The sequence below is a fragment of the Hyla sarda genome, chromosome 3 (assembly GCF_029499605.1).
Source record: "Hyla sarda isolate aHylSar1 chromosome 3, aHylSar1.hap1, whole genome shotgun sequence".
In the NCBI taxonomy this organism is placed as follows: Eukaryota; Metazoa; Chordata; class Amphibia; order Anura; family Hylidae; genus Hyla; species Hyla sarda.
Window position 1 is genome coordinate 336,688,252 of NC_079191.1, and position 12,300 is coordinate 336,700,551.

General features: G+C 45.3%; 1 pseudogene; it reads right to left on the reverse strand.

The window, feature by feature from the left end:
- Positions 1–2,177: 2,177 nt before the first annotated feature.
- Positions 2,178–2,245, reverse strand: LOC130363395 (U6 spliceosomal RNA; annotated as a pseudogene).
- Between the last annotated feature and the right edge of the window lie 10,055 nt (positions 2,246–12,300).

The window sequence follows — 12,300 nt, forward strand, 5'->3', positions numbered from 1 at the left end:
GACAAGGTATGGCTCTCCGCTAAATATGTCCGTTTCCGTGTCCCGAGCTATAAGTTGGGACCACGCTATCTTGGTCCTTTTAAAGTTTTGTGTCAAATTAATCCTGTCTCTTACAAACTTCTTCTTCCTCCTTCTCTTCGTATCCCTAATGCCTTTCACGTCTCTCTTCTTAAACCTCTCATCCTCAACCGTTTTTCTCCTAAATCTGTTCCTCCCACTCCTGTTTCCGGCTCCTCGGACATCTTCTCTGTTAAAGAGATTTTGGCCTCTAAAAAGGTCAGGGGAAGAACTTTTTTTTTAGTGGATTGGGAGGGTTGTGGTCCAGAAGAGAGGTCCTGGGAACCTGAGGACAATATCCTGGACAAAAGTCTGATCCTCAGGTTCTCAGGCCCCAAGAAGAGGGGGAGACCCAAGGGGGGGGGTACTGTTACGCCGAGCGCTCCGGGTCCCCGCTCCTCCCCGGAGCGCTCGCTACACTTCCCTCACTGCAGCGCCCCGGTCGGTTCCACGGACCCGGGGCGCTGCGTTACCACCTCCGGCCGGGATGCGATTCGCGATGCGGGTAGCGCCCGCTCGCGATGCGCACCCCGGCTCCCGTACCTTACTCGCTCCCCGTCAGTTCTGTCCCGGCGCGCGCGGCCCCGCTCCCTAGGGCGCGCGCGCGCCGGGTCTTTGCGATTTAAAGGGCCACTGCACCGCTGATTGGTGCAGTGGTTCCAATTAGTGTTTACACCTGTGCACTTCCCTATATCACCTCACTTCCCCTTCACTCCCTCGCCGGATCTTGTTGCCCTAGTGCCAGTGAAAGCGTTCCTTGTGTGTTCCTTGCCTGTGATTCCAGACCTTCTGCCGTTGCCCCTGACTACGATCCTTGCTGCCTGCCCCGACCTTCTGCTACGTCCGACCTTGCTTCTGTCTACTCCCTTGTACCGCGCCTATCTTCAGCAGCCAGAGAGGTTGAGCCGTTGCTAGGGGATACGACCTGGTCACTACCGCCGCAGCAAGACCATCCCGCTTTGCGGCGGGCTCTGGTGAAAACCAGTAGTGACTTAGAACCGATCCTCTAGCACGGTCCACGCCAATCCCTCTCTGGCACAGAGGATCCACTACCTGCCAGCCGGCATCGTGACAGGGGGTTACCTGCCGCAGCAAGACCATCCCACTTTGCGGTGGGCTCTGGTGAAAACCAGTAACTCCTTAGACTCTGTTCCCCTGGTACGGCCAAGGTCATCTCCTCTCTGGCACAGCGGATCCACCTCCAGCTCCTGCCAGTCCGGATCCTGACACAAACTGGGCGAAAATAGCAACACAACATGCAGATTGCCAGCGCCCCATGTGCTGCGCTACCCTCTCCGGAAACCCAGCCACCTCCACCGACCCTGATTCAAAAAGAGAGCGAATCCCGAACTCACAACATCCCATCCCATCAAAGAAAAGCAAAAACCCAAAACAGACAAAAAACCCGGAACTGAATAATTGGGGGCTGGAAGCAAAAAAGAAAAAGAGGGGGGGGGGGGGGGGGGGGAGAATCCACCACCGCCCAGTCAAACAATAAGACGACAACCGGAAAAACAGTCATTCGCAGACCCTCATGCAGCACAAGCTGCGTGTCCCGAATCGCCTAAGCAGTCTCGGACCGACAGGCCTGCAACCGAACAAATAAGGCACCCAAAAACACAGACACCCAAGTCCCATGGAAGGAGACGAGGAGAAAGGAAGTGCCCCCTCTACATAGCCCCGAAAAAAGCCAGCGCTTAACCTCGGATAAGAAAGACAATGCAAAAGCGACGACCAAAATCCGACCCGCAGCCGCCACCAAGCGACCCAAAAACTGATAGGAAAACCGGTCACCGACAGCAAGGCCACCCACTCCCGGGCCCAACCCCTAAGTATACACCAACATCCCACCAACCGCAGAGCAGAAAGGAAAAACCACCCCACACCATGCACCGTGCGGCAACCGCACCCCACTGGATCGCAGCACAGCGGGAAATCCACCCAACTTATATATATTATATTTTTATTTTTTTAGTAGGTGATTCCACATGAAACATCCAGTAAACCAGCAAGGACCAGAACCAGAACAGGGGCACCTAGCGAGCCCTTAGGAAACCAAAACAGAGAAAACGCAATCACTCCCTGTTCACAGGAAAGCTGCAGACCAACGCCAACGCGGCATGCAGAAGCCATGCTAATCTTCTCTGTATCATTCCAATTTCAATATATGTGCTGCCAAAGCAAGCACAAAATATGGAACGCTTCACAAATTTGCGTGACATCCTTGCAGCAACAAACCACACCCCATCAAGCATAGAGCAGAGAAGAATCACCCTCCGGAATACCACCATGAACAGAAGAGCTCACAAGGCAAGACAAACGGAGACTCAAGCGAAACCTACCCACTGGAGACTCAAGCGAAACCTACCCACCGCCACATCAGCTAAAGCACCCAGCACGACATACAGGAGTCCCATGCCTACCAGAGATTGGGAGCAAAACAGGAAAAAACATCAGACAAATACACTAGGACAAATGGAGCAGCGGAGAGAGACTACAACTAAGACGGAGAGAAAAACCAAACAAAGGGGGAGAAAACCAAAAGAAACAAAACCGTAACTGGGTGGCAGCCACCGATTCAGAATAAGGAACAAGCCTCGGGAGCTAAGTCCACAAAACCCCGGCCACCCAGAGCGTAAGGCCAAAAGACCACTCACCCAAGTGCGCACCGCAGAAAATGAAACCCTACCAAAGCACCCCGTCAAGAAGAGAAGTACACAACTCACAACCAGAGACCAACACAGACATACACCCATATCCGAGACCCAAACTCAACAAACACATGGCAACAAAAGGACGAACACTACACAGAATGCAGCTATAAGCACACAAACCGGGGAAGGGGCCAAGCCCCGCATCAGAACACTCACCAATTCCAGAAGATGGAGAAGCACAACAGCTGGAGGAACCACTTCACCACTGCCGCTGGCATGGGACAAGGCACACTGGAGACCGCCGGGTCGCAGGCACTCGGCCGCCGCCCGGAACGGCACTGGAAACCACTCCGGGAAACCAGCAGTAGAGGACTCCGAGGCACTGTGTGAGGCAGAGGAGGAGGAGGGAGAACCCCTGCGGGAAGAACCGAAACACCTACTCCCTGCAGGTGAGCAGAAGGTCCAAAAAACACCGCCTGTACCACCTCCCAGGGCCAAAGCAAAAGCGGCGACAAATATGTCTGGTTCCCATCCGGCCCCATAGGGGGTAGAGCAACATGAAATCAGGGAAGCACTCCCTACCCCTCCACGTGGGGCACTTGAGAGGCCGTAGGAAGAAGGACAGTAGCGGCAGCAGGGGGGGGGGTGTTTGGGAACTTGGGGCGGAGAGGTGATGGGGAGGCGGGGGCGCATAAATTTTTTTCATTTATCTATTTTTTTATTTATTTCTTATTTGAATTTTTTTTTTTTTTAGCGCATACGCCATAGACGGAGCACTTCAATTGATGATATATTTTTATACTTTGGACATGTACGCACGCGGCGATACCACATATGTGTATGTTTTTTTAATGTACAGTATTTAATTTATGTATATATATATATATATATATATATATATATATATATTTATTTAATTTTTTTATGTATGGGGAAAAGGGGGGGGGGGTGATACAAACGTTTATTATTGAAAGGGTTAAATGAACTTAACTGTTGAAATCCTTTTAACTTTTTTTTTTTTTTTTGCACTGGGGGAGATTTATGAAAACCTGTGCAAAGGAAAAGTTGCCTAGTTGCCCATAGAAACCAATCAGATCGCTTCTTTCATTTTGCAGAGGCCTTGTTAAAAATGAAAGCGATCTGATTGGTTGCTATGGGCAACTGGGTAACTTTTCCTCTGGACAGGTTTTGATAAATCTCCCCCACTGATCCTGACACTGATCACTTTCCATGTATTAACATGGCAACGATCAGTGCTATCAATGATCGATTGCTCAAGCCTGAATTTCAGGCTTGGAGCAATCAATCAACGAGCGGGCGCGCAGGAGGCAGGTGAGTGACCCTCCTGCTGTGTCCCAGCTGATGGTCCCGATCAGCCCGACTGAGCAGCCGGGATGCTTGCAATTTCACTTTCAGATGCGGCGATCAACCTTGATCGCCGCGTCTAAAGAGGTAATGCCGGACATCTGCCCGATCGGCAATGTCCGGCATTAGCATGGGTCCTGGTTGCTAATAGCAACCGGGACCCTGCGGCTATGATGCACGCTCACAAGGCCTGTAGGAGTGTCCATGGACACATATTGCTATGGACTCCATCACGGATCTGCCTTCCTCCTCGAAAAACACTGTCATTTGGGTAGTCACGGATCGTTTCTCCAAAATGGCCCATTTTGTACCTCTGCCTGGACTTCCCACTGCCCCACAGCTGGTGGATCAATTCTTCCGGCATATTTTTCGCCTTCATGGATTGCCATTAGACATTATCTCTGATCGAGGGGTCCAGTTCATCTCCAAATTTTGGCACCTCCCACATGAAGTCTCAGGCTGACAAGAAGAGAAGGCCACCTCCAGTCTTATGTCTGAGGATCCCCAGTTACAAATTGGGTCCTCGGTTCCTGGGTCCTTTTACGATCTTGCACCGATCATACACGCTCCACCTGCCACCATCTCTTCCCATCCCGAACTCCTTCCACGTCTCCCTCCTTAAGCCGCTAGTCCTCAACCGCTTCTCCCAGCGGAATGTCTCTCCCACTCCTTTATCTGGTGCTCCTGAGGTTTTTGAGATAAAAGAGATTCTGGCCACCAAAACTGTCAGGGGGAAACGCTTCTTCCTGGTTGACTGGAAGGGGTTCGGCCCTGAGGAAAGGTCCAGAGAACCAGAAGAGAACATTCTTGTTCGGGATCTCGTGCTGAGGTTCTTACGGCCTAAAAAGAGGGCGAGACCTCAGGAGGGGTACTGTTATGAGTCGCGCTGCAGCCGGTCATGCTGGTCGCGGGCGTACTCACAGCCTGTTTCCCTGTACAGCTGCATGTAAGGATGCGGTTGCACTCTGTCAGACGGCAGTTACTTACCTCACCACGTTCCTGGCTTCTCTGCTTCTTCTGACTGCCAGCGTGTGCATACCCGTTTCCTAGGGCACGCGCGCCGGCTCTCTGTAATTTAAAGGGCCAGCGCACCGGTAATTGGTCCTTGCCGGGCGCTAGCCATTGAGAAAGCATGTGATCTGTCTATACCATGTACCAGTACCGTTTTTCTACATTTCCTGATCACGCTCCTTGCCGCCAGCCCTGGCCTTCCTGCCAGTCCCTGTATCTGAATTTCCTTATTAAATTGTATCACGCCTCCCCTCGGCCGCCACTGTGGGTTAGTTGTACCAGGGCTAGCAACCTGGGAGTTCGCCTGCCGTAGCAAGTGCATCCCGCATTGTGGCAGGCTCTGGTGAAAACCAGCGGCTCCTTAGACTCTGCTCCCTGGTACAGATTTCTCCAGTGGTACAGTGGATCCACTACTCAGACTGTTACAATAAGGCTTTGTATAACCTTTTTGATCCTTTGTTCCCATCGGAGAAAAGAAATAATATGTTTTCCCTAACATTGTCACTTTACAGCTTTACAAATTATATACTTTATGATGTTCACGATCCAGGAAAGATATTATAGGTCTGAAAACTTCAAAACATTATTATTGTAGTTTTATTAATGTTTTTGTTCCTGACTCTGACGTTTATCAGAACACCCACCATGGAACAATCAATAACACTTTGCACTGAAATCCCTGTGAAGCTGTCTGTATAATGTACAGTATATTCATTTCTTATGTGTAATATCTAAACATGGTATACTCATTCTGTCAATAATATTGTAGGCAGGGTTAGCATTGTATACTACTGTAATCTACCCTAGAGTAATAATTTGTGATAATGAATTTTAGTTTAACATAAAAAAAAGGTAAAGAAAAGGTAGAGTTGAGGCAAAAAGCTATATTCTATGGTAACATAATAAAAGATAGAAGCAAAGATTCCAGCTCCCAAAAGTATACGTAGAAAGTAAAAAAGCAAGACTTCAATCCATCACTTACAAATTACCAGGTCATCACTTAAATACTTCATACAAAAAATGTGTCATACATTTTCAAGGATTGTTATGGAACTCATCTCTGTATTTCGGTTAATTTCACATATTTGTCTAGGGATGGCCATACAAGAAATAAAATAGAATCAATAAATGAAATTCTGGTATTTATTAGTACTGTACATTTTATCTGCCATCTGCTTTATTCTAGCACAGCTAGAAGTAGTCAGTTCTTGGTCAGCTGACTGCCTGTGAACTACAGGATGACATCATCACCTATCATACTCTCCTGGCAGCTCCCAGACCCCTCCCTCCACAGTTCTAGCTGTATTCTGCTGCTATATTTGTGGTGACAGGGGGGGGGGGGGGTGCAAGGAATTATTATCACTTTGTGATGCCAGGACCGGGGTGGAGACAGCTCCTCCTGGGCCATACGCGGGGGGGGGGGGGGGGGGGGGTATGGGGGATAACTGCCTTTTACTGAGCAGGTACCGATGGGAATACACACACTAAGAAGCAGAGTAGAAGGGATGCAATGTAACCCTTGGGAGCCCTGTTGCCTTGCTGGGACTTATGGTGCTTTTCACGCACTTGATTAATATATACTTTAGACTTGAGAATTGAAGATTTCCCACGCTCACTAGGGTTCTGACAAGGTCCTATTTCTATCACCACCAGGGCTTGACTCACCCTTGCACGGGGGAACACTTGCAGAATGGCGGGGCTGACTTAATTTTCTTAGGCTTTCCTGTAGATTCACCACACACACATCTTCCACCTCCTTTCCCCACTGTACTCAGTACACTCCTTAGACTGGAGCAACTCCTCCCCCCTTCACTATTTACTGTAGAATTTAGAGGTTCCCATTGGACAGGCAGGATCATCTGGTGTACACTGCTCCTCTCTTAAAGGCACAGTACATAGACAACATAATATACAGTGCATAAAGAAAATATAATAAAGTGCATTAACATGATGAACATAGCAGACATTTTCTCAGAAAATCCCAACATGTATGTAGAAGGCATGCTCAAGGAGATCCGCAGCCCACAGGAAAGCCTTTGGTGCTGTGTGATCTGTCAAGGATGGCTGAGGAGAGGCTTTCAAATGTGATTGGCTGTGCTGTTTTATACTGCTAAGTGTCGACACAAGGAATATACACCAGACAGGATGTTGGTATAACATCTTCTTTCTCAGCATACTAGCAGCTGCCCCAAAGGAGTTCTGTGTGATCAGGATATATGGCAGTTATCTACTGAAGCTGTGTTCACAAATTGCATTATTGCCATTTTTTTCAGTTTTTTCAGTGAATTTTCCAAAATGGTGCTATTTACTGCAGTTGTGCTAATCACTGTAAATATGTGTTATTTTTATGGCAATAAAAAAAAAATTGCTGCAAAATCATAACCAAAACTCACTAAAAATGTATTTAAAAAATGCTGCAAAAATGCTATGTGTGAATAGCACAATTAAAAAACAAATTAAAACTGCAGTGTGAACTGGCATCCAACTTATTTGTTTCAGAAATGTAGGTTTATGGTTTGCACCATCCCCTTTCTGCAAAGACAGAGGATTCATGGGAGATGTAGACAGCATTAGAAAACCATTGCCATACTGAAATAAACTGATATGGCTGAAATCCATTCTGGACACGAGCTAAAACAGGTAAGTACAAGGCATATACAACCTAAAATAGTTTGGAAATCACTGCCATATGCTATAATAAATAAGAATGTAATTGTTTCTAAAGGTTTTTCTATTTTGACATGATAATGACTTAATAAATGCAGTTGCTAAATTTGCATGACTTTAAACTTTCTATAAATATTTTCCATTGAGCCATACCTTGGGCATATACCAATTTAACACGTGTGTATGACGGGCTTACTGTTCCTTTATCTGCCATGAGCAGACGCTGATTGTCGCAACACCCGGTGTTCTATTATACAAACCTTTTATGAAATCATTTGTAACATGTTGACAGCTAGGGAGACAGATAGGATCATATTCCCCAAAATATGTGTCTAATATAATCCCAACTACATTTTTAAACAATAGAAAAACAAAAGTGTCTGCCCTTTTTTCCATTACAGACTCCTATTATTTCAGCCGCCACCGGTTTTCCGTAAAAGACGATGCAGAACAAGGAAATGCTTGACAGGCAGAAGCAGAAATTCGACGTACTTGTCACTTTTTTTCTTTGGTTATTTCTATATTTCCATCGCCACCATCCTATCCATCAGGCTAATAAGAATGGTAAACATGAGAAGGAGTTTCCGAATGACAGTTCATTTTCGGGATAGTTTTATGACTTAGTACTATACCTGCAGGGCAAAACAAAGCGGAAAAATCTCAAGCAACGTCTGACGCCGATACGTTATAGAGATTGATATCGCCTACTTGTGAAAGGTTACTTAATCTACAAACAATACAGGTAATACAAAAATCCTTATCTTTAATTAATGGAATATGTTTGTTGACATTCATGTTATTGTTTTTTTCTTACCCTATTAATACACTGATCTGTCATTCTAGCCTGGTACATACATTAGACATTTTTAACAGGACTATATTAAAGAAAAAAGGTGAACTGTTCAGTCCCTAAATGAATTACTTGTACGAAAGGGACATCAGTGGAATGAGATTAGGGAATTTGAAGGCAAATTAAATTACATTTTAATAAAGTAATTATTTCAGCACAAGTATAAAACTATTATGAGACCATACGTGCGAGCAGAGAGTTGAACGCAGTGAGGCTTACCTCTTATGACACCGTTTGATGGGTATTTTGTACCACGCAGCAGCCCAAAGGTGCATTTCTAATTCTAATGTGCTTTTCATTAAAACAAAGTAATAAAGCAAATTACAACGGAGAACTGATTAAAATAAAGAGACAGGACGAAATTGAAAATGTTTGAATAGAAAATTTCAGTGGCTCATCAGAAAAAAGAGAATAAATTATGATGGATACATTTAATTATAATAATACAGGACTGCAGCAGAAAAATATCATGCACCATTTTAATCATTTATACTGTCAGCTTATTTTTGGATATTATATCTTTTTAATAAATTTAAAATATGACTTATCTTGACCTGTTTATATATAAATGAAAGTCTGGATTGGTCATTTGAAATTATTTACAATTAGATACTGACCATTGAAGATAAAATTTGTCTGTAACATGAATATACAGGGGTTTGACAAAATAACTAGAACCTACCTCCTCCTCCCCCCCATTATTTTTAAATGACCATGTTAAATTGTTCCTGTTGACAAACTTTATTATTTCTTCTCATCATTTTTCAGGGACATGATAAGTCAGAGATGAAAGAGCTCCAAAGGGTAATGATTACTGGTGCATGCCTAGGGGCATATGTGACCCGAGTTGATGGGTGTTGTTTCCTCAATAAATTCTTAGTGTGCAAAAACTGGCAAAACAACTGCAGACAGAAGTAGCTATGGCTGAAAGCTAAAGTTAAAGAAGCACTTATCATCACTAGTCCTACAGTGTCATTTGTTTTATTCCAGAGCAGCTGCGTTCATGTGACTTTTCAGATATTTCAGTGCCTAATGGTTACAACAGGATGTCAGACTCTGACTTCCTGTTGACTACAGGATGATATCATCACCTACCAGATCCCCTCCTATTATCTCCCAGACCCTACCCCTCCTAGCTCCATCTGCTATGCCTATGGGTTCAGGAGATATATATATATATATATATATATATATATATATATATATATATATGTCATACACCTCCCCAGAGACTGCGTGCATTTCTTGCTGCTTCTTTCTCTCTTTTTGCCACGATTTTCCCCAAATTCTGGCAAGAATTGAGATTATCCGGCAATGGTGCTATGGTAAAAACCTGTCATTTTTACCAAAATTCTGGAAAATTGCTGCAAAAACAGAAAAATTGCAATCAAAATGTGTGAAAACAAATACAGTAAAAATTCAATGTGGGTACACAGCCTAAACACGTCAAATATTCATAAAACATAAAATTGGAATTATAGATAAAATCACTTTCTCCACATAGCAATATTTCTCTAAAAAACTCACCTTGATAGGGAAAATGCATCAGAACGGTACAGTGTGAACTGACACCAACCCAGTTATATTTTAAGGAGTTCACCTGGGTGATCTCCAGCAATGGCTGCCTAATGATATGACCAGCTGCAATGACCAAACACACCAGCCAAAGCCAGAGGATTCATGGGAAATGTAGGCCGCATTGCAAAATGATTCTTATTTCTTCATCACAAACTTCAAGTAATAAGGTGTTACAAGCTTCAAGTACAAACATTTCTTCACATGGCATTGGCCTCCTCCCCATCCCAACACGTTTCCGCTGTACAGGCCCTAAGTAATATCTTTGAATTAGGACCAGTAAGGCTGAAACATGTCAGTTGGATGCCTATGTCATGTGATCACTTTCCCTTTGTTTGTACTTTTTTAATGGAGAAATAAGTCGTGTCATAAAAGCCTATGGGCTCTAGTATCGTCACAAAAGTCAGATATGCACTTCCCAAACTTTGTTGACACCACAAAATGTCAGTATTTTTTATATATTTAGGAGATATTGGTTCTAGGACCATGAAAATGAAGTAAAGCATATAACCTGGTCAGCTCTGGTATCAGACATAAATATTACTGAGCCTATGTGGGGCATTCTTCCCAGGGAAGCCATGTTTAACATAGAAATCATGTTTTATCTTTGGAATCTCATGTGGACGCATTGGCAATCTCATATATTGTCGAGGGTACATTCACATGGGCAGGGGTTTACGGTGAGTTTCCCGCTAGGAGTTTGAGCTGCCTTTCAAAATTTGCCACAGCTCAAACTTAAAGCAGGAAACTCAATGTAAACCCCCGCCCGTGTGATTGTACCCTGTACATTCACATGAGGGGGGCAAACCTCCAGCTGTTGCAAAACTACAACTCACAGCATGCACTGACAGAACGTGCATGCTGGGAGTTGCACTTTTGTAATAGCTGGAGGCACACTGGTTGGAAAACCTTGAGTTAGGCTCTGTTGCCTAACTCAGTATTTTCCAACCAGTGGGCCTCCAGCTGTTGCAAAACTACAACTCCCAGCATGTACTGATCAACAAAGGGCATGCTGGGAGATGTAGTTATGCAACAGCTGGAGGCACGCAACTACAACTCCCAGCATGCCGAGACAGCCTTTTGGTGTTCGTGCATGCTGGGTGTTGTAGTTTTGCAAGATCTAGAGGGCCACAGTTTAGAGACCACTGCACAGTGATCTGCAAACTGTACCTCTCTAAATCTTGCAAAAATTCTGGAGGGCTAGAGTTTAGAGACCACTGCATAGTTTTCTCCAAACTGTCACCCTGCAGATATTGCTATGCAACTACTCACCTGCAACAGGATCTCTGCGCAAGCTGTAGGACCCCTGCCTGCTGACTCCAATCGCCGCCACATAAGGGACCTCCACCGCCGCCGCCGCTCACATCACAGTTCCTCCACTCTGCTTGGACTACCGTGGTTGTACAGAGTGGGGGAACCGCACTTTAACCCCACCTCTCCCGATCTGCTATTGGTCGGTCGCTTCTGACAGACCAATAGCAGGGATAGGAGCGGTGGCACCCCTGCCACCTCAGTCCTATCCCTTCAGGAGGATTGGGAGTGTGTATGTACCCTAAAAACACTACACTAAACTTAATAACACTCCTTAAAAAAAAGTTAAACACTACATATGATCGATCCCCCTTATCTTCGTATGACCCGGAATCGCCACAGATTGCCGGTCTGAATTGCCGACATGGGGGGGCTGAATTGCCGACATGGGGGGGTCTCAGGACCCCCTCGGTGATGTGCCGGAATGTCTGCTGAATGATTTCAGCGGCATCCCGGTCCGTTCCCCGACCTGCTAGCAGTGGGGATCGAAATTACCATGGGCATGCCTGTACGCACCAAGTCCTTAAGCACTCAGGATACGCATACGCCCTGCGTCCTGAAGTGGTTAAAACAGCTGGAGGCACAATGGTGATGAAATCTTTTTTTTAGGTAACTGACAAACTCAGTGCTTATCCACCAGTTTGCCTCCAGCTGTTGCAAAACTACAAATCACAGTTTTAAGCTGTTAATACACACTGTTAAGCGAAGGGCATACTGTGAGTTTTAGTTATTCAACAACTGGAGGACCACAATTCAGAGGCACAGTGAACTCCAAAATGTGGTCCTCCATATGCTGAAAAAATTAAAAAC